This window comes from Symphalangus syndactylus, chromosome 2 (assembly GCF_028878055.3).
Source record: "Symphalangus syndactylus isolate Jambi chromosome 2, NHGRI_mSymSyn1-v2.1_pri, whole genome shotgun sequence".
NCBI classification, from domain to species: domain Eukaryota; kingdom Metazoa; phylum Chordata; class Mammalia; order Primates; family Hylobatidae; genus Symphalangus; species Symphalangus syndactylus.
Genome location: NC_072424.2, coordinates 127,147,565 through 127,172,309, shown reverse-complemented (window position 1 = coordinate 127,172,309; position 24,745 = coordinate 127,147,565). Strand labels below are relative to the sequence as shown.

Sequence of the window (24,745 nt, the reverse complement as noted above, 5' to 3'; positions counted from 1 at the left end):
GGTTGTTTATATGTGTCTTCACTGCCTCCCTCCTTTCTAATCTCTTTTAACCTACCCCAGTCAGGTTTTCATAGTTTTTCTCCACTGAAACTACACTTATCAAAGCCACTATACACTTTCAGTTTATGAAACCCAATGGTGAGTTCTCAGTCCTCAACTTACTAGATCTCTCTGTAGCTCAGGACCCATTCAACCACTACTCCCTCATTCTTTAAACAATTTCTTCATGTGGCTTCTGAGGTTTATACTCCTCTGGCTTTCCTTCTACTTACTGGCAGATTCTTCTCAGTTTACTTTGCTGGATCCTTTTCCTTTTCTGGACATCTGAATGTTGGTGGCTGGTAGAGTTCAGATCTATGGTTTCCTTTCAACTATATCTACATTCGTCTTCAAGGTAATTTCATTCAAATGTATTGCTTTAAATAATATCTATATAGTGGTGCTTGGCAAATTATTATCTCCAACTCCAATCTCTTCCTTGAGACTAACATATCCAACTGGCTAACTGACATCTCCTTTTGTGTATCAACTTATTTCAAGCTCAGTATGTCCAAAATCAAACTCTTAATTCCTCCCCCATCCAAATCAATCCTTTCCCAGTCTTTTCCATGTCAGTAAATGGTACCACCATTCATCCAGTTGTTCTTTCTCTCATCCCACATCTAATCTACCATCAAGACTTCTTGGCTTATATATAAAAAGCATTCTGAATCTAACCAATTTTTCCCACTTGTTACTGCTCTTGTCCAAGCCACCATCATAATTCATCTAGACTACTACTGCAAAGGCCTCAATAGGTCTCCCCACCTTCATTCTTTTTGCCAACATACCACTTCCTCCCATCCCCAGTATTTTCTTTACTGAGCAGTGTGATCTTTGTGAAAAGTAAATCAGAGTCATCACTTTCCCTGTTCAAAATGCAACGTAACAAAGCCTCTGACTATCTACCACCCCTCTAACTTCATCTTCTACCCTCTCCTTGTTCCCTCAATTCAAAATGGCAGTCTGCTGATTTCTCAAAGAAGCCACTCTTGTTCTTCCCTTAGGACTATCCGATTTGCTGCTCCTTTGCTACTGGAATAGTTTTCCCTTAGATCCACCTGCATGGTTCCCTTCTCTTACATCATTAAGAATGTTGATCAAATGTCACTTCTTCAGAGACAGTTTCCCTGACCAATCCCTCTATCTAAATAATGCCATAACTCTTCCCCATCTCCCACCATTGCACCCTCATACTGCTTTTACTTCATAACATGTATCAACACCTGAGATACATTTTATTATCTCTCTATCCCCAAAACATTAGCCCCACGGGATCAAGGACTCTGAAGTTCACGGTTCTATATCCAGGATCTAGATCATTCCTGGCTCACAGAAGATGCAACACATTTGTTGAATAAAGTGAATATTTTATTATAAGGTTTCTTTATAGTTTCCTTCTACAAGGCTTCCAAAACATATTTCAAATGATCTAGATTTGAAAAAAAATAATTTATACACAATTTGAGGGAGAGGCAAATAGTCTGATTGAGACACATTTTTATTATTTAAAGGAGGATGAACCATGAAAACAAATTTCAACATATTTCATTATTAAAACAGATACTGAAATCTCTCACCATACTTGCCTGCTTTTCTAATAAAGACTATCACCTACACAAATGATAACATTCTTCAATTGTACAATTTTATTTTATGGGTTCTACTTCCTGTAATGGCTGAGTAACGCCTACCAGACCAAATCTTTCATGAATAACAACTATAAACAGTAGAAATGCATAAAAAACTACCTGAAGGCAGAAACAAATTGGGGGAAGGAAGAAAAAGGGGTCAGCACTTGGAAGAAGGAAACAGCAAGGGTAACTTCCCATTTTTTAATGGCTTTTACTCAGAGAGCAGGTCCCAGTTAGTTTGGGTAGCTAAAACTCAGATAAAAAACCTGCAGTCTTACTTGCTTGAGGAACCAAAGGACAGATGATGGCATGATCACAACAGCTGAAAGCTTAGTGAGTAAATCACAGGAAGGAGAGAACCACAGAGAGGAAGCCCTAAATTCTGTGTATAAACTCTGTATTTATCTTTGATCTCCGAACTATACATATTTGCGACAGATTCCATTCAAGCAGCAAGGCTAAGGTTAAAGTAACTGAACTGAGATTTCAGAGCTTATACTTTAAGTGTAGTCAAGTTATCTGGCTTGAAACAGATAACGAACCAAACATCAATACTCACTGGAGCAATACAGAATCCAGAGTCTCCACATGGCATTCATAATGTCCTAAATAAAATCCAAAATTGTTACACATAAACAGAAAAAAACTGACCCATACTCAAGAGAAAAGGCAACCAGTGGAGACCAAGTCCAAGATAAGCCAGCTGCTAGAATTAGCACCTAAGCATTTTAAAGCAGCTATTTTAACTATGCTGAAGGACTTAAGTGCAAATATGCTTGGAACTCTCAGCAAAGAAATGGAAATTATACATATATAAAGCAAATAAAAATTTAAGAACTAAAAAATAAAATATCTGAAAAAATTCACTGGGCAGACTTAACTGTGGATAGGAAATGACAGTCAGTGAACTTGAAGACAAAGCAATAGAAATTATCCAATCTGAAGGATGAATAGAAAAGTGACTGTGGGCAAGGGGGAGGAGAGAAATAGAACCTTAGGGACCTGTGGCAAGGTATCATAACATACTTGTAACTGGAGATTCAGAAGGAAAGGGGAGAAAGAATGAGGTAGAAAAAATATCTGAAGAAATTATGGCTAAAAATTTTGTTAGTAAAATATATAAATTTACAGATTTAAAATATCAGCAAATCCTGAATAGAAAAAAACAGACGATACATAGGCACGAGTTAGTCAAACTGCTGAAAACCAAAAAGAAAATCTTGAAAACAGCCAAAGTGAATATTTTATTATAAGGTTTCTTTATAGTTTCCTTCTATAAGGCTTCCAAAACATATTTCAAATGATCTAGATTTGAAAAAAAATAATTTATACACAATTTGAGGGCGAGGCAAATAGTCTGATGGAGACACATTTTTATTATTTAAAGGAGGATGAACAATAAGAATGACAATAATTTAAATGATGACTTCTCATCAGAAACAATGGAGGCATCAGAAGATAGTGAAACGACATAATATAAGTGCTGAAAGATGAAAAAACCAAACTGTCAATCAACCCACATACTATACCCAGCAAAAGTAAACTTTAAGAGTGAAAGCAATATAACTATTTGAAAATGTAGCCTTTGTGGAGCAGTAAGTCATTTGTAAGCACAACCCAAACATATTACTGAAACAACTGGTATTTACTTAATTTCAAAACAAAAACCAAGAAATATCTTGTAAATTTACTTTGTAAAATTATTTCTCATAATAAACAGAGACACATTTCCTATGGTAAGATGCAAAATAAACCCTCTCCTGAGAAAAATAATAAAGAAATCATACTTTATGAAATGTTTGAAGCAATAGGTATAAAGTTCTGGCATCTAAACTTCCACCAGATAAAATGATCTAGGAGGGTTAATTCCTTCTAAATAGTAGCAGAGTATATACAGTACCACAAAACATAAGTAAACCTATTGGAAAGGTTTATAAAATGTGCCATATTCTTTCCTTTCTTAAAGATTATGTAAACAATTTTTGATTTCTTAGTAACTATTACAGTGAAGAGTACTAGGCACTGGTTAATGGCTCACTCAGACTGCAAGTTATGCTTCATATTCAGTGCAGTTTACCATAGTGGATGTTTCTAGGACTATAAGAGTATACAAAAGCTAACTGTTTAACACGAGACCACGTCTCCAGATTAAAAAAACAAACAAAAACAAAGAATGTAACTGGATATATAGGTCTTATGAAAATTTGGGCATTTATGAGGCAACTAGATAAGAGTATTTAAAACTGGGACTATCATCATCTATTTATCTACCAACCATACATTTAATGAGTGCCTAGTATGCAGGAGATACCATGCTGGAGATAGTACAAGTATTAGGGTCAATGTCTTTGCCCTGCAGATCACAGAAATTGCTAGGTTAAAGGCACATAAATACACATTTATAATTTAGATAACTATTTTAACTTGCTCATTATTTTATCTTCTGTCTGCTTTCTTCTGCACTGGGTCTGCTGTCTGCCATATCTCTTGTGGCTATCACAGCCACTGTTTTTATCTCTTTCACATCATTCCAAAGCAGAGCATGGGAGCATGGAACATTAGAAAAAACTGTAGAGAGGAAAGATCAAGCAAAATAGGTAGGGCCCAAATCATGAAGTGCCTTATAGCCCATTAAAATTTGGGGATTTTATCTTAAGAACAATGAGAAGCCACTGAAGGACTTAAAGCTCAGAGGTAGGAAAGGTGACATGATCAAGAAATCATGTGTGCATAAAAAACGGCTATTGTAAGGAAAAAGGGTAAAAGAATATATGAGAAGACCAGTCAGAAAACCACTGCTGTAGTTCAGCCAGGAAATGGTAATAGCCTGTACGGTGAATAGCAATGGAGACTAGGTAGAGAGAAGTGGAAGACCTTAAGGGATATTTAGGAAGTAAAAATGTACAGAAATTTGGTGATGGATTAGAAATTGGGGCAAAAGCGAAGGAGGTGTCAAAGTTGATTTCTGATTTGCTCAACTGGATAGTGGTCTCATCTCTGAATTAGGAAACAATGGGAAAAATCAAAGAGTAGAAACAAAGAGAAGGATTACAGGTTTGTTTCTGAACCTGTGGAAGCTAGGGTACCTTTAAAACATCCAAATAGAGATACCATACAGGGAGTTGTGATATATGGGTCCAGCGCTCAAAGGACAGATCTGACCTGCAGAGAAAAATGTGAGAGGCATCTGTGGTACCAGCATTAATTAAAACCTGGGTGTGAATGAGATAATCCTATCATATAATTTAAATATATCATTAGTTATATTATGGATAAAATATTATATAGTAATTATTTTTTCACAATGGTCAACATTCTTTCTATCCTCAAAAAAACTGAAGAGCATGTTTAAAGATGGATTTTCAAACATCTTAACGAATTTTTTGTTCAGAAAATATTTTACTGTGGCATTATCCTGTAATGAAACTTTAAAAAATGTTTAAGAAAGAAAACATGTAAACAGTTTAAAAAGCCAGCAAGTGCTATGAAGCTCATTAGGGAAACTTTCCCTGCCTCATGGCTCTACATCTTTGAGTCCTACTCTGTAGAGGTAACCATGGTCAAGACTGAGCTGTTTTTCCACATTCCTACCTATTGTTGGAGGTGGGGCCTGGTGGTGAATGAATCATGGGGGCGAATTTCTCATAAATGGTTTAGTGCCATTTATGAGAAAATAAAGATTTAGCTTTAGAACTCAGTGCCTACCCCACATATATATATATACCATACTTCTCCACTGCTATACTCCTCTGCCCAGTTACTTATTTTACAATTTTTGTTTAATCAATATTCAATGTTTATATTACATTTCCCCCCTATAAATACTGTTAGCCTAGATACTTAGTCAATAACGAAGGATGGACTAAATCTCCAAGGTTCCTTCCTGTAGTGGTATTTAGGGAAGAAAAGTATAATTTTAATTAAAAAAACTGTAGAATATTAATCATACGTGACCAAAGCCGGTATTCAACCAAGTCTGATAAAATAACAAAGCTCTTGCAATTCTAAGACTAGGGAAAATGGGGAGAAATGGGAGGGAGGGGACAAGGGAGAAACATTACTATTGTGCTTAAGTTGTAGATTTAGATTAGATGAATTATTTTCTAGAAAACAAGCTGCCTTGATATTAAAAACAAAACAAAACCTCAAAACAATGACTATAAAAATATGGCAAAGTCTGTCAAAGATTGAAGTTAACTGCTCTTGACTAGTCTCCCCTTCCCCAGTACACCAAGCCAGATGGGATAGTTTTCTAAAACTTTCCAAAAAAAGGTAATTTTTGTGTAATTTAAATTGCTCCAAAGTCCAGACAAATTTCAGTTTTCAATTTACTTTAAAAGGTTATAATATAGTTTGGGTATTATCTCCTTTAAATCTCATTCTGAACTGTGATCCCCAGTGTTGGAGGTGGGGCCTGATGGTGAATGAATCATGGAGGCGGATTTCTCGTAAGTGGTTTAGTGCCATCCCCTTAGCACTGTCCTCACGATAGTGAGTTCTTGTGAGATATGGCTCTTCAAAAGTGTGTGGCACCTCCTGTCTCTTGCACCCGCTCTGTGTGATATCCAGGTTCCCCCGTTGCCTTCTGCCATAGCTGTAAGCTTCCTGAGGTCCCGCCAGAAGCGAAGCAGATGCCCGGCACCATGCTTCCTATACAGCCTGCAGAACCATGAGCCGATTAAACCTCTTTTCTTTCTGAATTACCTAATCTCGGGTATGTCTTTACAGCAATGCAAGAATGGTCTAACACAGAAAACTGGTACTGGGAATGGGGCACTACTATAACGATACTTGAAAATGTGGAAGCAACTTGGGAACTGGGTAACAGGCAGAGGTTAGAAGAGTTTGCAGGACTCAGAGGAAGACAGGAAAATGAGGGAAAATCTGAAAATTCTTAGAGACTGGTTAAATGCTTATAATCAAAATCTTGATAGTGATATGCACAGGGAAGGCCAAGGTGATAAAAACTAAGATGGAAATGAAGAACTTATAGGAACCAGAGCAAAGTCAACCTTGTCATGCCTTAGGAAAGAGCTTGGCTGTATTGTGTTCATGCCCTAGGGATCTGTGGAAGTTTCAACTTAAGAGTGATGATTTAGGGCATCTGACAGAAGAAATTTCTGATGTGGCCTGGATGTTTCTAACAACCTATACTCAGATGTTGGAGCAAAGAAATGACTTAATGTTGGAAGTTATATTTAAAGGGGAAGTAGAACTATAAAAGTTTGGAAAACATGCAGTCTGGCCATGTGGCAGAGAAAGAAAAGGCTTTTTCGGGACAGGAATTCAAGCAGGCTGTGGACTAACCACTTGCTAGAGATTGGCCCGACTGAAAAGGAGCCAAGTGCGAACAGCCAAGACAATGGGAAAAAGGCCTCGAAGGTATTTCAGAGATTTTTGCAGCAGCCCCTCCCATCACAGGCTCAGAAACCAGGAGGAAATTATGGTTCAGGTGGCCAGGCCCAGCCCTGCACAGCTCAGGACATTGCTCCCTGAATCCAGGCCGCTCCAGCTGTGGCTCAAAGGGCCCCAAGAACAACTTGGGCGGCTGCTGCTTTGGAGAATGTATGCCACCTTAAACCTTGGCAGCGTCTATGGTGTTAAGCCTACAGGTGTGCACAGTGCAAGAGTGAAGGAGGCTTGGCAGCCTCCACCTAGATTTCAGAGGAAGTATGAGAAAGTCTGGGTGGCCAGGTAGAAGCCTGCAGCAGGGCAGGACCCTCACAAAAAACCTCTACTAGGGCTGTATGGAAGGAAAATGTGGAGTTGGAGGCCCCACAGAGTCTCCATGGGGGCACTGCCTAGTAGGGCTGGGGAAAGGGACCCCCGTCCTCCAGACCCTAGAATGTTAGGTCCACCAGCAGCTTACATCTTGTTCTAGAAAAAGCTGCAGACACTCAACTCCAACCCATGAGAACACCTGTGGTGGCTGAACCCTGCAGACACAGGCAGGGCTGCTCAAAGGCCTGGATGCGGGACGTGGAGTCAAAGGCGATTATTTTGGAGCTTTAATGACTGCCCTACTGGGTTTTAAACCTGTATGAAGCCTGTAGCCCCTTTCTTTTGGCCAATTTCTCCCTTCTGGAATGGGAATGTTTACCCCATGCCTGTACCCCCACTGTATCTTGAAAGTGAATAACTTGTTTTGATTTTACAGACTCATAGGTAAAGGGGACTTGGCTTATCTCAGATGATACTTTGGACTTTTGAATGAGGCTGAAATGAGCTGAAACTTTTGGAGGACTATTAGGAAGGAATATTTTGAAATGTGAGAAGAACATGAGATTTTGAGAGGCGGGGCGGAATAATACAGTTTGGATGCTGTCTTCTCTAAATCTCATGTTGAATTATGATCCCCAGTGTTGGAGATGGGACCTGGTGGGAGGCGACTGGACCATGAGGGTGGATTTCTTATGAATGGTTTAGTGCCACCTGCCTTGGCACTGTTCTTACGATTGAGTTGTCATGAGATCTGGCTGTTTAAAACTTCCTCCTCCCTTGCTTCTGCTCTTGCCATGTGACACACTGGCTTCCCCTGTGCCTTCGGCCATGATTGTAAGCTTCCTGAAGTCTTGCCAAAAGGTGAGCAGATGCTTGGCAACATACTTCTTGTACAGCCTGCAGAACTAGGAGCCAATTAAACCCTTATTCTTTCTGAATTACCCAGTCTTGGGTATTTCTTTATACCAATGCAAGAACAAACTAACACAAGCTAACATAAAAAAAAATTCAGAAAAAAAAGGCTATCATTATCTGATGTAAAAATCTAACATGCAAATAAAGCAAACAAAATACCTATATACCAAGAGCATTTACTTTAAAAAAACTGGCACAAAAATTTTGAATAAAAGATTAGGAAACCCAGTGTACAAACTATAGAGCTGGATTTATTACTGGTATCTCAGTTTAAAATAAACTTATTAATGTACTTCCATTATATTAATAGTTAATGGAGACTACTTATACTATTATCTCAATAGATACCAAAAGCACATTTAGGAAAATCTAAGTCTTACTTTTGGGAGAAAAAAACTTGGCTTCAGTTCCAGAATGATAGTGTACTGAGCTAGTTCAGAACCTCTTCTGTTATGAAAAACCAGAAATAATGAAAAAATGATTGACTTTGTTTTGTAACAGCAGAGCTTGCAAGAAAAAAATTCCCTGGTGCCAGAAACAAAGACAGAATTAAAAGCCACTATAATAAGTGTTTAAGTTAAAATACTGTGGTGATATGTGGGGGAGAAGAGTTTGGAAGGAGAGAGAGATAGTTATCAGAACTAGACATACTGGAGCTGTTTAATGCTATGTGGAAAGAAGACACATTATAGGATCACACCAGAAAGACATTTTATTTAAATGTAATAGTTGCATAAAGCCTAGATTCTGGAAGGTCCTTCCTTACTAGAAAAAAGCAGCTAAACCTCTATCCATTGCCACACAGAAGCCACAAGAACTGAAATTCACTAGAGCCACGAATGGGAAGGAAACATCTCCCTTACAAAATTAAAGACACGAGCCTGCACCATGCACAGGTGTGGAATCCAAATTTACACTACAGGTGTAGAAAAGAAACTTAAAATAGAAATTAACAAAAAAATTGGTCTGAGGCTGGTGATACCATAGGATTCCTGGCAGAAACAAAAGCAAAACTGCTATAGAATCTTATTTCTTTAACCCAGGAAGCAAAGGATTTCTAGAGGTAAAAAATGAAAAACAAATAACATCATGTTGAAAATGAGCTTGTGTTAAATAAAATTCAAAAGCACGAAGAAATAATCCACCATGAGTAAAGATCAGGAACACTAATTAGATGATTAATATCTAAGAATGTAAGAGAACAGAACCTGAAAGAAGCTATAAAATAAAAATATTTAAAATGACCGTGGAGATAAAAGGAAATCTTAAGAATAAGATATAAAGTGAAAAGGCAAAATCTGAAAAAGAATCAATTAAGACTTCTAGAAAATATACCATCATAAAATGTAACAATCAATGAATAGGTTAAACAGCAGAAGGTACTTGAGACCACAGAGAAAGGTGAACTGGAAGATGGGTAAGAGAATAGCAACGAGAAAGCAGCAGAGCTTATAAAGCAATGGAATATACGGAAGAGAAAATGAGAAACAGAATGAAAATATGTACTGCATCTAATAGAGGACTTGAAGAAAGATGTGAAAGAATACGGGAAAGGCAAAATTCAAAGAAATAATGGTTGAGATGCTGACAATATGTTTCTTTATAATATACTGAAAACACACACACACACACAGTTCTGAAGAGAAAAATAAAAAGAAATCTGCACCTTGATATATTGTAGTGAAACTGCAGAGTACCAAAGACAAAGATTTTATCTTTAAAACAATCAGAGAGAAAAGAGCCATAATCTACAAAGGAATAACTAGATTGATGAACTTCTAATTAGTCACAGTAGATGCCAGAAGCCAGAATAATACAAGTTGAGCATCCCTAATCTGAAGATATGAAATACTCCAAAACTGGAAACTTTTTGAGTTCAACAGGATGCCATGAGTGGAAAATTTCACATAAGTACTTAAGACAAACTTGCTTCATGTGCAGAATAATGTAAAATACTGTATAAAATTACCTTCAGGCTATGGGTATTAAGGTGGATATGAAATATAAATCAGTATCGTGTTTAGACGTGGGTCCCATCCTGAAGATATTATATATATACAAATATCCCCAAATCTGAAAAAATCCAAAATCCGAAACACTTTTGGTCCCAAGCATTTCTAATAAGGGATACTCAACTTATATATACACATTTCTGAGAGAACATAACTGCAGATCTAATTTAATTTGCAGACCCTATGACCCAGCAATTTCACTTCTAGGAACTTGAGAAAACAGACAATCATGTAAAGACATATATGAAAAGGCCGGGCGTGGTGGCTCACGCCTGTAATCCTAGCACTTTGGGAGGCCAAGGCAGGTGGATCACTTGAGGTCAGGAGTTCGAAACCAATCTGGCCAACATGGTGAAACCTCATCTCTACTAAAAATACAAAAAACAGCCGGGCGTAGGGGTGGACACCTGTAATTCTAGCTACTTGGGAGGCTGAGACAGGAGAATCACTTGAACCCGGGAGACGGAGGTTGCAGTGAGCCAAGATTGCACCATTGCACTCCAGCCTGGGTGACAGAGCGAGACTCTGTCTCAAAAAAAAAAAAAAAGAAAAAGAAAAGATACATATGAAAAGATGTTTACTAGAATATAATTTATAACATGACAAATTTAGAAACAAGTTAAATGTTGTAAAGTATTAAGTTCATCTAAATGTACTGACATGGACAGATGTTCATTAACACTGTTCAAGGGGGCAGAAGCATATGACTAAACAATGTATAATGTAATCTATTCATATATTGATACAGAGTCTTTACTATTACTTTATACCCATCAAGGCTAAAATGTATGTGTATGTGTGTGTGTGTGTGTGTGTGTGTGTGTGTTTTCTTGAGACGGAGTCTCCCTCCATTGTCCAGGCTGGAGTGTAGTGGCACAATCTTGGCTTACTGCAACCTCTGCCTCCTGAGTTCAAGTGATTCTCCTGCCTCAGCCTCCTGAGTAGCTGGGACTACAGGTGCGTGCCACCACGCCTGGTTAGTTTTTGTATTTTTAGTAGAGATGGGGCTTCACTATATTGGCCAGGCTGCTCTCGAACTCCTGACCTCGTGATCTGCCTGCCTCAGCCTCCCAAAGTGCTGGGATTACAGGCATGAGCCACTGCACCCAGCTAAAATGTTTTACACTGAAAACACACTACTTTTAAAAAGTAAAAATAAATTAAAAGTAAATAATAAAGAAGTGGTTATTTCAGTTTTCAGCCATTAGACGGTTACAAATGTCATAATGCTGGTGAATGAAATAATTGAATAGTCAAGGTATCTGTAAAAAATACTATATGCTCTTTTGAAATGACAGGTGCATTTTTACAAATTACTGTAAAAAAATTCTATGGATAGGTGAAAGTCTGTTTGTAGTAAATTAATCATATAAGAGATTTTAATGCTGTAATTCATTTCAAACCAAACAAAAACAAACTCCTAAATTCCACACTACAAGAGTGAATACTCAACACCTGATGTCAAGATCTACAGACGAAGTCTGGGAAGATGTTTTGCTTTAGATTCATCCTCACCTGCTATGGTGTGAATGGTCAGGTCCCCTCAAAATTCATATGTGACATCCTATCCCCCAAGATGACAGTATTGGGAGGTGATCAGGTTTGAGTGTGGAACCTACATGAATGGGATTAGTGGCCTTATAAAAGAGGCCCGAGGGAGCTGAGCTGCCCCTTCCACCATGCGAGGACATAGCTAAAAGGTGCCACCTACAAACCAGAGACTGGGAACTCACCAGACATTCAGTCTGCTGGTGCCTTGATCTTGGACTTCCTAGCCTCCAGAACTGTAAGAAATAAACTTCTGTTGTTTATAAGCTACCCAGTTTACAGTATTTTGTTAAAGCAGCCTGAATAAACTAAGATTATCATCTTATTTCTGTAACCTTGTTTAATGGTTGCTCATTTTGACAATCCACATCTATGTGTATAAAATGAAGTTGAGTCTCGCTTTCAGTTAACCCCCAATTTTAGTCACAGAAGCACTGTGAAATCTTGCCTTTAATAAGGCCATACTAAGTTTTCTACAAACACCTGTTGAATGGCAGTCTCCTACATTTCTATGTGCTAAAGTAGAACTACCATTACCTTTAGTTAGAAGGAAATAAGCATTTGGAATTCTCTAGGACATTAGGAAATACGATTAAATTAGGAGGTATCAGAACAGATTCAATAATTCAAATTTTAAGAACTCTATTTGAAAACCCAATATATCACTTTGTCATTTATCACTTCTCAAAGAGCCTTTCAATAGCATTTGTTAAGTGTTACATGGAAAAATAAGTTTTTTTTTTTTGTGGCAATACGTTTGAAAAATGCTGTTACTTAAAGTTAAGAAGGTTTCTTTATTTCTGGACTTTAATACGCACTGTGAATCTTTGGGTAGCGGCAGCAGATGCAATATTTCTCAAATTTAGTTGGGCATGATCCTATTTATCCATAAGCATCTTGAGGTAGGAAGCACACAGGTAAACAGTGTCACGTAAGTAACGTAATCAAAAGACAGCAGTACCTTTCTCTCTTAGGAATGTATGCTAAGGAAGTAATTCAACGTAAGTTTAACATAGTTTTTTTTTTTTTTTTTTTTTTTTTTTGAGATGGAGTTTTGCTCTTGTCACCCAGGATGGAGTGCAATGGTGTGATCTCGACTCATTGCAACCTCCACCTCCTGGGTTCAAGCGATTCTTCTGTCTGAGCCTCCTGTGAAGCTGGGATTACATGTCCCTGCCACCATGCCCGGCTAATTTTTGCTTTTTTAGTAGAGATGGGGGTTTCTCCACGTTGGCCAGGCTGGTCTCAAACTCCTGACCTCAGGTGATCCCCCCACCTCGGCCTCCCAAAGTGCTGGGATTACAGGTGTTAGCCGCCACTCCTGGCCTAAGTTTAAAATAGTTTTCTAACAGTAAAAAACAAAAAAGAACCAAATAGCTGAACTTTTGGAAAGCAGCTTTTCAAACTGTAATTTATTAATACTTGACTATTATGCAGACATTAAAACTTATTAAAACCTCAGAAAATGCAAGGAAATAGTCATGTAATATTTGGCAAAAACAGAAAGACATTATCATGTAAATAATTTTCACTGGGGAAAATTTTAAATTGGAGACCAAACAAAAAAGTATAGGGGTGGCGCATCATGGGAGCTTTAATTTATTAAAAAATAATGATCTTTAATTAACATCCAAATGTCTGTTAACACATCACCTGGTGAGGGGAATCCTCACCTCAGAGTGCAGTCTCTATAGATGTCAATTTGGCAATCTCTATCAAAATTAAAACTGCATTTATTGTTTGACTTCACAATTCTATTTTTATGAATCTGTTTGCAGATACAGTCACACAGAAAACTATATATATTTACCAAAGCATGTTTCTAATGATAAACAACCAAAAACTACTTAAGTATCTGTTAATAGTGATGTGTAAACTATGGTCATTCACAAGAGTATAATGTACTATATAGCCATTAAAAAGAATGAGATGCTAATATGGAATAATCCCCAAGATAGAATACTCAGTTAACAAACTACCACCACTAAGTGCAGAACAGTGTTCTGTATTCTCTTACATACAAGAACGCACACACTTTTACATGCACAGAATATCTTTGGAAGGATACACAAGAACTGGTAACGCTGGTTGCCTCTAGGGAACGCAACTAAGGGAGATTTACTCTTCATTATACACCTTCTTGATCTCATAGAAAACACACAAATTTTAAAAAACCTATTTTATTTAATATATTGTTTCTCTAATAAAAAATATTCAATAAAAAGTGAAAATAATGTGTTTTATATTTCATCTTACAATTTAGACTTGGGGAAATGAAGATGCTTCAAAGTGTTATGTAGTCCGAGACTACCTGAAGTTCTAAAATTGAGATTACATTTTATGACATGATTTTGTGACACGATCTACCTTTCTAACATATTAAGTACTTAATCAAAAGTTTTGAGATTTGGCCGGGCGCGGTGGCTCACGCCTGTAATCCTAGCACTTTGGGAGGCCGAGGCGGGCAGATCACGAGGTCAGGAGATCGAGACCATCCTGGCTAACACGGTGAAACCCCGTCTCTACTAACAATACAAAAAAAATTAGCCGGGCGAGGTGGCGCGCGCCTATAGTCCCAGCTACTCGGGAGGCTGAGGCAGGAGAATGGCGTGAACCCCGGGGGGCGGAGCCTGCAGTGAGCCGAGATCGCGCCACTGCACTCCAGCCTGGGCGACAGCGAGACTCCGTCTCAAAAAAAAAAAAAAAAAAAAAAAAGTTTTGAGATTTGCACAATCCAAAATGAGGCTCTACAGAGTGCCTGTTTACCTACTTCTCTTTCGATTTCAGGATCAAATAAACTGATGTGGTAACATAAGAAGGCATACAGATGTACTAATTAAGGTAAGCAGGTGTTTGTGTTCAAAGGGCATGATTCCACTTTGGATAGCAGAAGCTGGGACCAATTAGATGCACATAATTGAGGTTTTGATGAATGCTATAAAGAAACCAATATCCAGTAAAGGACACTGTAGAGAAATTTAGTTAAATTTTACCTAGACATCTGTCAACACTGAGAAGCAAGCAAATAGAGAAGCAGGATTTAACTTTTATGCATAAATGTAATTTGGACTCCAAAGTTTTAGTGGGTTAAAAATTTTGGGGTTAAAAAACATATACGTGTATGTATGTCTTTTTACATATGTATACACACACAAATATATAAATATATATATTTAATCTCTCACTCTTTATATATAGAGAAATAAAATATACACCTGAAGAAAAGTTAGAAAATAAGCATTGTTTGAAATGACTGCATAACAATCCATCAGGTCAATATATCACTATTTAGCCAGTCTTGTAAACAAATAACTAAGTTGTTTCGAATTTTTCTCTAGAAAGCTACACAGTTTTTTGTACGTGGACCATTTTCATATTTAAATTATTTCCTCAGAATATGACTTTATATTCACAATGTCAAGGCAACAATATGAAGGTTAGCCTTTAGATTTTATCTTTATTTTACAAAGACTTAAAGGGGTTGTTCCCCACTTGATTTTTTCCTAATGCCTATGTAATATCCTGCTTGCTAGCACTAAGTTAGTGTTTCTCCATTCTGGATGCACATCTAAATCACTTGGGGAAGAAACTGATAACAATGATTATCTGAGGAAGAAGAGGGAATCTGGGAGAATAGGGGCTGCGGAGGAAGACTTAGGAGACTTTCTCTTCACTGTACATCTTTTTGTGCTTGTTGAATTCTGTATTATATTCCTGTGTTACCTAGTAAAAGAGGGAAGTAAGGGGAAGGAGTAAGGTGGAGAAAGCATCATCAGCAGCAAAAGCAACCCGGCAGCAGTAGCAGCACCTACAGAGCTTTGAAACGCACAGTCCAAAGTTGGGGAGGTAACTCAAACCTGATAATGAGTTTTAGAATTTCTGGATGTAGGGCCTACACACGCATCTCTGTTACTCAAAGTAAAAACAAGATACTCCACCAGTAACTGTGATGGGAAGTCAAGGTAGAGAACCATGGATCACGAGGTCAGGAGATCGAGACCACAGTGAAACCCTGTCTCTACTAAAAATACAAAAAATTAGCCGGGCGTGGTGGCGGGCGCCTGTAGTCCCAGCTACTCGGAGAGGCTGAGGCAGGAGAATGGCGTGAACCTGGGAGGCGGAGCTTGCAGTGAGCCGAGACTGCGCCACTGCACTCCAGCCTGGGCGACAGAGCTAGACTCCGTCTCAAAAAAAAAAAAAAAAAAAAAGAGAACCATGGAATCAATAATTTCATTTTACAAGGCTGATGATGTTCAAAACAGGTAAATCTTAGAGCAAACAAAGTTCAGTATGTAAGCAGGAGGGAAAAAAGGTGCCAAAACCTTAAAAGCTCCTTAAGATTTAAGATATGGTACAAAAACGGCAACTTTCCTCAACAAGAAAAGGGTGTGTTTCCTAGATCAGCATTTTTTAGTTTGGTCTGTGGACCACCTGAAACAAAATCACTGGGCTTCATCCTGGACCTATGGAATCAAAGTCCCAAAGTATAAAGGCCAAGTATGTTCACTGATTCCTCTTTGAATCCACTGTGATGAGCCCTCTCATGACAACTGCTTATCTGAATGTTTCTTCAAGTAAAGTTTACTCCAGTTCCTACAAGACTTCTAGTTGATAACACAGTAAATGAAAGGCAGGGAAGGGACTAATAAAAAACCAAGATGACTGGTCAAAGGATCACATATAAGAGGTGCTTATAGTAAAGTACTGATTTAAGGAAGGAAAATAGAGACGGAAGGGGGTGTGGAATTTCATGAGTTTAAAAAACTGGGTGAAAGGCAACGAAATAAAAAGATTATTAAAATGAAGTCAATTACCAACAAGCCTGTAACAGGAATGGTTAGAAACTTGTATGTAACTTGATTCAATGGGAAATAAATAACTGGGGGAAGAAAAAATTACCTCTATTAAGTATACACAAACAGGTTCTGCAGCTACTATATATTTAAGAGTGTAGGAAAATGCAGTTGTACAATAAACACATATGGATCACCATAGGTCAGCTAAAAATGAAGCTTATTATAAAATAAAAGCTGTTTTTGGGCAGGTAAATTTCTGAAAAATCTTTTACTATCAAGAAGGTGCCATACAAAGTAAATGGTGCAGCAAAGCTAAATTCCCAGAGATCTAACTTTTAAAAATAAAAGGAATAACTAGTAACGTATCTCATATAAACTACTCAATTTACATAATTTAAACTTGACAAAGTATTGCCTTTACTATTAAAATCTTAACAAAGAAAAGGAACCAATGACTAAATAAAATGTTACTCTGAGACAGGCATAAACTTTCCTGAAGAGTAGTTTCTTAAGAGTAGAACTAAAAGAACCAGTATTCTACCCTAGCCATGCATGCTTCTAAAATTTTCTGGTGAAAGAACGTTACTAGTTTAAAACAGAGATAACCTAATGTTGCTAAATATTTCAACCTCAGTTCCATAAGTGCACACTGTCTTATCTAACTAGATGAGACAATTATGATATAATGTATATAAAACAGTATTTGATACATAGTGATAGCTGGTTAAGTATAAATTATAGGATTCCATGGGTTCATTCATGAAGTTTAATATGCTACTTACTTGCAGTAACTTCTTGGGCAAATCATTTAATTTCTCTGTGCCTCAGTTTCCTCAACTATAAAATAGTGATGATAGAGTAGCTACTTCATAGGATTGTTAGGAGAATTAAATGAGTAATCCATGTAAGATAATAAAAAGAGCACATAGTAAGTACACATGTAAATAAAATATCAATACTATCATTTCATTCTTCGTAAAATGGAGAAAACAACTCAAAGAGCTTCAAGGATTAGTGACAACATAATTAAAGCCAATTGCATTATATCTGTCCTGCCTACAGCAAAAAGTACAAACTGGTAGTAGTAGTAATTATTTATTCTAAATATCATGAACTTCCACGAAGCGCAAAGGAACAAAACCTTACAGGGCTGCATAATACCCTGGTTGCAGAATATTGTAGGAGTGGATTGAGCCTTTAAGGCCTTCTTTTTCAATGTATATGGGACAAAAAACTTGCAGTTGGGAAAATCTGACAAAGCTACATGACAAACTCAATAGTACTAGGTTGTGCAAAGTGCTAGATAAGTGGCATAAACTGTGTTATAATAGGTGTTTAAAGGGATCTCTCTTGGCTGAGGAGGAAGTGGGAAAGTACTGACGCATAGCAACTTAAAGTATAAAAGTAAGGCAGATTCTGGGGATTGTGTCACCTGTCTTGCAGGAGGAGGAAAGGAGGGACAAAGAAGAAAGAAGGTGATTATGAAGAAGGTACTCAGGATGGGGGGTAGTTACAGGAGAAGACGAGAAGATGAATGAAGGTTTCAAGATATAGTGGTCTTTATCCGAGAAGACCTTGAGATACGCTAATGCTAATAAGGTTTTAATATATGTCAAACTATATATATACATCATTTTACCTTTGCCCTGTTCTTACATAATTATGAGTTTTGCTGGAACAAATTTAATTATGTTAACAAAGTAAGCTGGGCATGGTGGCACATGCCTGTAGTCCCAGCTACTCAGGAGGCTAAAGAAGGAGGATCCATTGAGCCCAGGAGTTCAAGGATGCAGTGAGCTATGATTGTGCCACTGCACTCCAGCCTGGGTGACTGAGATCTTAAAAAAAAAAAGAAAAGACATAAAATATAGTTCATGCCGAATATCAAACAGTAGTAGGAAGAAATACATAAAGTTCACTTCTCAACCGCACTAGGATTCTTCCTCAGCTTGTGTACAAGAATGTAAGAGAAGATTTTTCCATTTCAGCATATGCTAAAAGCAAATTCCAGTTTCCAAAGTAACCACTAGAGGTAATAATTTTTTCTGTAAATCATAAAATCCTGAATTGGACAGAATTCTAGGAAGTTATCTTGTAAAAGTATAATTTAAAAGATCTGAAAAATGCCTTGTTGCCCAGTCGTCTCCTTGTTAGACTTCCTCTTCTCCCAGCCAATCCTATTTACCTCTTAAAAACAAGCCCTGGTCACAAAGAAAATTCTTCACGTGAGAAATACTAGTTCCCAGCTGGGTGCAGTGGCCTACGCCTGTAATCCTAGCACTTTGGGAGGCCGAGGTGGGTGGATCACCTGAGGTCAGGGGTTTGAGACCAGCCTAGCCAACATGGTGAAACCCTGTCTCTACTAAAAATACAAAAATTAGCCAGGCGTGGTGGCAGGCGCCTGTAATCCCAGCTACTTGGGAGGCTGAGGCAAGAGAATCTCTTGAACCCAGGAGGTGGAGGTTGCAGTGAGCTGAGATTGCGCCACTGCACTCTTGCCTGGGCGACAGAGTGAGACTCCATCTCTGAATGAATGAATGAATGAATGCATGCATGCATGTATGTTAGCTCCCAAGCAGAGAGACTATTTTTCACTGGTGTATCCTAACTACTTAGTGTATGTCAAGTGGATGCTCAGTAAATATTTGTTGCCGTAAGTCTCTAAATAAACATCAGAATACATATAGCTTTTAAAGACTACTGTAAAAAGTGATTATCTATCTCCCCAAACTCAAGCGTTTCCCTTAACCTCAGATGTGTCAGTGCTGCTGTATCTGTTTTGAAAATGTAAATATGTTCCATCACAATTGATATGAGAGAACAATTTGAACATTAAGTGAATTTTGCTGTAATTTCATTTGTAAGAAACACTAGGTGAACACGGAAAGCCATATTGAGCTAAAACAAGCAGCATATGAATATACAAAAAGTAAACAGGAACATACCTGAAACATTTACCAGCTATCTCAGCTTAACAGATCTGCACGTCATTAATCACACCCAGTCACATTACTGATTTCAGAAAACTCTTTCTTTACTACTTTTTTTTTTTTTTGAGACGGAGTATCGCTCTGTCACCCAGGCTGGAGTGCAGCGGCGCGATCTCAGCTCACTGCAACCTCCGCTTCGTGGGTTCAAGCGATTCTCCTGCCTCGGCCTCCCGAGTAGCTAGGATTACAGGCACGTGCCACCATGCCTGGAAAGTTTTTGTATTTTTAGTAGAGATGGGGTTTCACTGTGTTAGCCAGGATCATCTCAATCTCCTGGCCTCGTGATCAACCCGCCTTGGTCTCCCAAAGCACTGGGATTACAGGCATAAGACATGGCGCCCGGCCTCAACTACTTTACAATAACTCACAAGCTGCAACTCTTCCTGTGCTCCCTTCCATAAGCAAACTTTAGGTCTCATTCAGGGAAGAGTACAATATTCATTGTAGTATTTACATATTTCTTATTTTACATATTTCTTAATTTATTTAACATGAATAAAATTGTTATCTTTAAGATTTTTTTTTTTTATTTTTTGAGATGGAGTTTTGCTCTTGTTGCCCAGGCTGGAGTGCAATGGTGTGATCTCAGCTCACTGCAACCTCCGCCTCCCAGATTGAAGCGATTCTCCTGCCTCAGCCTCCTGAGTAAGCTGGGATTACAGGTGCTTGCCACCACCCCCGGCTAATTTTTTTGTATTTTTAGTAAAGACAGGGTTTCATCATGTTGGCTAGGCTGGTCTCGAACTCCTGACCTCAGGTGATCCACCTGCCTCGTCCTTCCAAAGTGCTGGGATTACAAGCATGAGCCACCATGCCTGGCCTTATCTTTTTTTTAATGTTCACAGGTGATGTTTCCAAGTGTTACAGCCATAATTCCTTTTTTTTCCCATAAGCCCTGTGTGTTTTTTTGCGTGACTTTGCATAGCATGGTGATATTTAGGAACATGCCTCTGGCTCAACAACTGACTATTAACATTAACCTCTCCACGATGCCAAATGGGATGGCAGAATGTTTCGACCTATTTAGTTGTCAATATGATGCTAACAGTTTCCTTTTCTTTCTTTCCTTCTTTCTCCTTCTCTTTCCTTCTCTCTCTTTCTGAGACAGGGTCTTGTTCTGTCACCCAGGTTGGAGTGCAATGGCACAATCATGGCTCATTGCAGCCTCAATCTCCTGGGCTCAAAGGATCTTCCCTCCTGAGCTTCCTGAGTAGCAGGGACTACTGGTGTGCAACCCCACAACTGGCTAATTATTATATTTTTTTGGTAGGATCTCCCTATATTGCCAAGGCTGGTCTTGAACTCCTGGACTCAAGTGATCCTCCCACCTTGGCCTCCCAAAGTGCTGGGATTACAGGTGTGAGCCACTGTGCCTGGCCCAGATTCTTATTACTAATTACAATTGCTCTCTTCTGTGAATTGGCTGACATTATCACACTGCCATGAATTACTCTTAAATAATATCTTTACCACAGAAAGAAGTGTTGATAATGCAGTCAGAATAGCTGGATGATGCTATAATTTTAAAAATTAAAGCAAATTTTAAAACCTTTTGACCTCAATGAACATTCCAAAATTAAACATAAAATAAGAATCATATTACCTAAGTACATATACTATTTAAATACCTTTTACGTTATTGACATATTATACAAGTATCATATCATATACCAGTTAGGTAATACTTGGTGCACTTCAGATTTAATTAACTTTAAAAGAATTTATAAATGTTAATTTAACATAAAGTTTTAAAGTTTACTTTTTATAGTAAATTACTGGAATTATATTTCTTGGAGCATGATGTTACAATTCTATCTAGGCAAAGCAAACTTAATCTCCATTTAAGATAAAAATGAGATAACTATAATCAATTTTTACCATAAACTTTATCACAAAACAGTTATAATACTAAATCATTTCACACAGATAATCAGTTATCTGCAAAAATAATATAATCCAAACGCTACTTATTTTAAGTTAGCTATTATGTTCAGATTTAGAGTGATTTAAAATTTAAAGGGAGCAAATGATTATGTTACTAAAAACTAGATTTCTTAATTTTATAAGCCTACAATAATTTACTTTCTAAAGAATAACAATAAACATTAACAAATAAAGTAGCATAATAATCCACACTACTTCCTCTTAAAGAGAAAATTTCCCATTTTGTCATTTAATGCACTGCCTCAAGGCCATGAATGCTGACAATTTCTGATGGTTAACAGGCTTACCAGTTATAAGTTCTTCTAAAAGGAATGTGCAAGTCGGCCACACTTGGCAATTTATGTACTGTGGTTTTGTGGTAGGTACTACATTTTCTAAGGATCGAGAAAAGTGCAATAAATCTAAGACGGAATGGTTATACTTCATCAAAACATATTATATAACTGACTACCTTTTGTGCATTTTATAATTCATACCTCACTATTGTTTTGCAATACATTATCATTCACTGCCCTCTTTCACTCTAATTTTTGGATAATCTATCCTGTGCATAAATATCATCTACAAAAGAAAACAGGAGCTAAGTATGATAATAAGTTCCTATTTATGGGTAAAAGGGAAAGAGGATGAAAGAGAATAAAAGCACTTAAGGAACCAATTTTCATCTTACACCAACCATAAACATTTATAACAAACCAATTCACTGAATGATGTGTAGAAATTTTAGTAAGTTGGTTAAATATTAATTTAAAATGGCACCTTAATATTCAGAGAAAGTTATAAGAAGTATCACCAGCTGGGCATGGTGGCTTACGCCTATAATCCCAGCACTTTGGAAGGTCGAGGCAGGCGAATCACCTGAGGTCAGGAGTTCAAGACCAGCCTGACCAATATGGTGAAACCCCATCTCTACTAAAAATACAAAAATTAGCTGGGCGTGGTGGCAGGCACCTGTAATCCCAGCTATTCGGGAGGGTGAGGCAGGAGAATTGCTTGAACTCAGGAGGAGGAGGTTGCAGTGAGCTGAGATCGCACCATTGCACTCCAGCCTGGGCAACGAGAGTGAAACTCTGTCTCAAAAAAAAAAGTTTCACCAACTGATCTGATCCCCATGCAGTTTCAATCCCTTACTCGGTCCCATGGTTTTTCCTGTTCATCTCATATAACTCTGCTCATGTTCTTTCTAATGTCATGGCCCTCAGCTGACTTTTTCCCATAGGGGACTACTGGCCAGCTGCTAAGGGAGAGGGGTGTGTGTGTGTGTGTGTGTGTGCACTAGGAGTATGATAATTAAGTTCACAAGTTAGACAAAGTGTACACGGATATTTGCTACTGCTAATAAAGTACCAGAGTTCTAGCTTTCTATCCATCTATCCATCCACCCCTTCCTCCCTCTCTTCATCTATCCAGCTATATGAATTAAAGCATCTAATCTAGAAAAAACACACATGTGTTTAAAGTGGTATAAACAAGAATGGTCACCCCAGCGTGTGCTTCTAAAAACAACCTCAGTGGCCATCTAGGAGGAATAAATAAGTACATTATTGCATAGCCACACTAAGGAACACCATGCAGCTTTTTGTTGTTGTTGTTGTTGTTTAGTGGAATATATCAAAATAATTATATGGACAAATATATCCAAATAATTATATGGACCTATAAGACATTATTGATTGAAAAAAAATCAAGATGCAGATTCCATGTATAATACCTTTTGTGTAAAAATAAAGATACACAAAAGATGCATTATATTAAAAAGCTGTTAAAAAATGTTTTGTCCTTTCCTATGATGCTGAAAACAGATGTATTTTAAACGGATATTTTTATATGATTGTATGGGAAAGATTCTGAAAGTATACACACACTAATTATTCTGGAGAGGGGGCTGAGTAGAAGCACACATGGATGGAAGGTATTCCAAGGAGGTTTAGTCATCTGTCCCAATTTTTATAATAACACATATTCATGCATTACTATAAAGTTATTCCTTATATATTTCTCCATAACATTACTTGTATTCTGATATGTAGATGGAGTAAGAATAGAACAGAATGAGTTATTTGAAAGTACCTGTATTAGCCAACCACAGGTACTTTCAAATAACTCAAAGCCTGTGTTGTCTATGCTGAAACTGTTATGGATGTGCAGTTTACAGCTGCAGCACTGACCAATTATCAGGATGCTTGATAGATGAGATTTACAGTTACTTTCTAACTTAAATGTTACTTATGAATTTATATATGTAGGTCCATCCATGATTAACCATGTCTAAGCTTAGTGTCATAATTTGTAATCCTTGGTTGAAACGAAGCCAGGTGATTTTTTTTTTTTTTTTTTTCACCTAAAGGCTAACTCAAAGTGAACTATTTATTACTCAAGCACTCAAACTAAGTATTACACATCTACCAATGAGATGGTTTAATTAATTAAAGGAAAGAGGTAAGGGGTGATAGAAAAAGAAGTAGGCTTATTGTTACTATTAAATGTAAGAGTCTCCCAATAAACACAGTAACTTTATGGAAAGTTATTGGACTATCATACACAAAGGCGGACAAGACACACTGTTTTCTCTGAGCCTAGAGTATATAATCACTTTGGTTCTACACTTACTATGAGCCAAGTCCTGTGCTAAATGCCTTAAACATGTATTATTTCAGTTACTTTTCATAATATTCCTGTAGTGAGGATTAAGTGAGAAATTGCAGGTAAAACTCTTTACACAATGCCTGACAGAGTAAATGTCCCTTATCAGGCATTACTACTGCCTAACCTCTAACTTCATCAATTCAACCCTCACTCTACGGTAGTCAGCTTTTCAAAAGATTCACTGACTTAACACATACCAGTTCTGAGAAATCTTGAACAGATTCCCATTGCCTACTAAAGTCCAAACTCCTTCATCTGACATTCAAAAAAACATGACATAGCTCCATCTCCCATCACACCCCTCCCTATCCAACTATTCTCTATGCACACTGGACTGCTCACAATTTCTATATTCAATATTTACATCTCCATAACTTAGAAATACTCTTGCTGCTTTCTCTAAAGAATTCTATCTATCCTTCATGGTTCAGTAGAAACATTACCTTCTCCACAAAGCTGATTCTCTCCAGTACTCTTAAGTGTGTTGTATGCATCTCTAT

General features: G+C 37.6%; 1 protein-coding gene across 9 annotated transcripts in view; it reads right to left on the bottom strand.

Moving 5' to 3' along the window:
- Positions 1 to 24,745, bottom strand: part of TAB2 (TGF-beta activated kinase 1 (MAP3K7) binding protein 2) — a 93,365-nt gene that overhangs the window by 42,281 nt on the left and 26,339 nt on the right. The window contains exon 2 of one of the 9 annotated variants that reach the window (XM_063632334.1): positions 17,448 to 17,527. The exons of 6 other annotated variants lie outside the window; for them this stretch is intronic. The gene's annotated coding sequence lies outside the window, so the exon portion shown is untranslated. Of the gene's footprint in view, positions 1 to 162; positions 8,400 to 17,447; positions 17,528 to 24,745 lie in introns of those variants that run through there. 2 more of the 9 variants (XM_055266966.2, XM_055267000.2) reach the window with 2 other exon arrangements.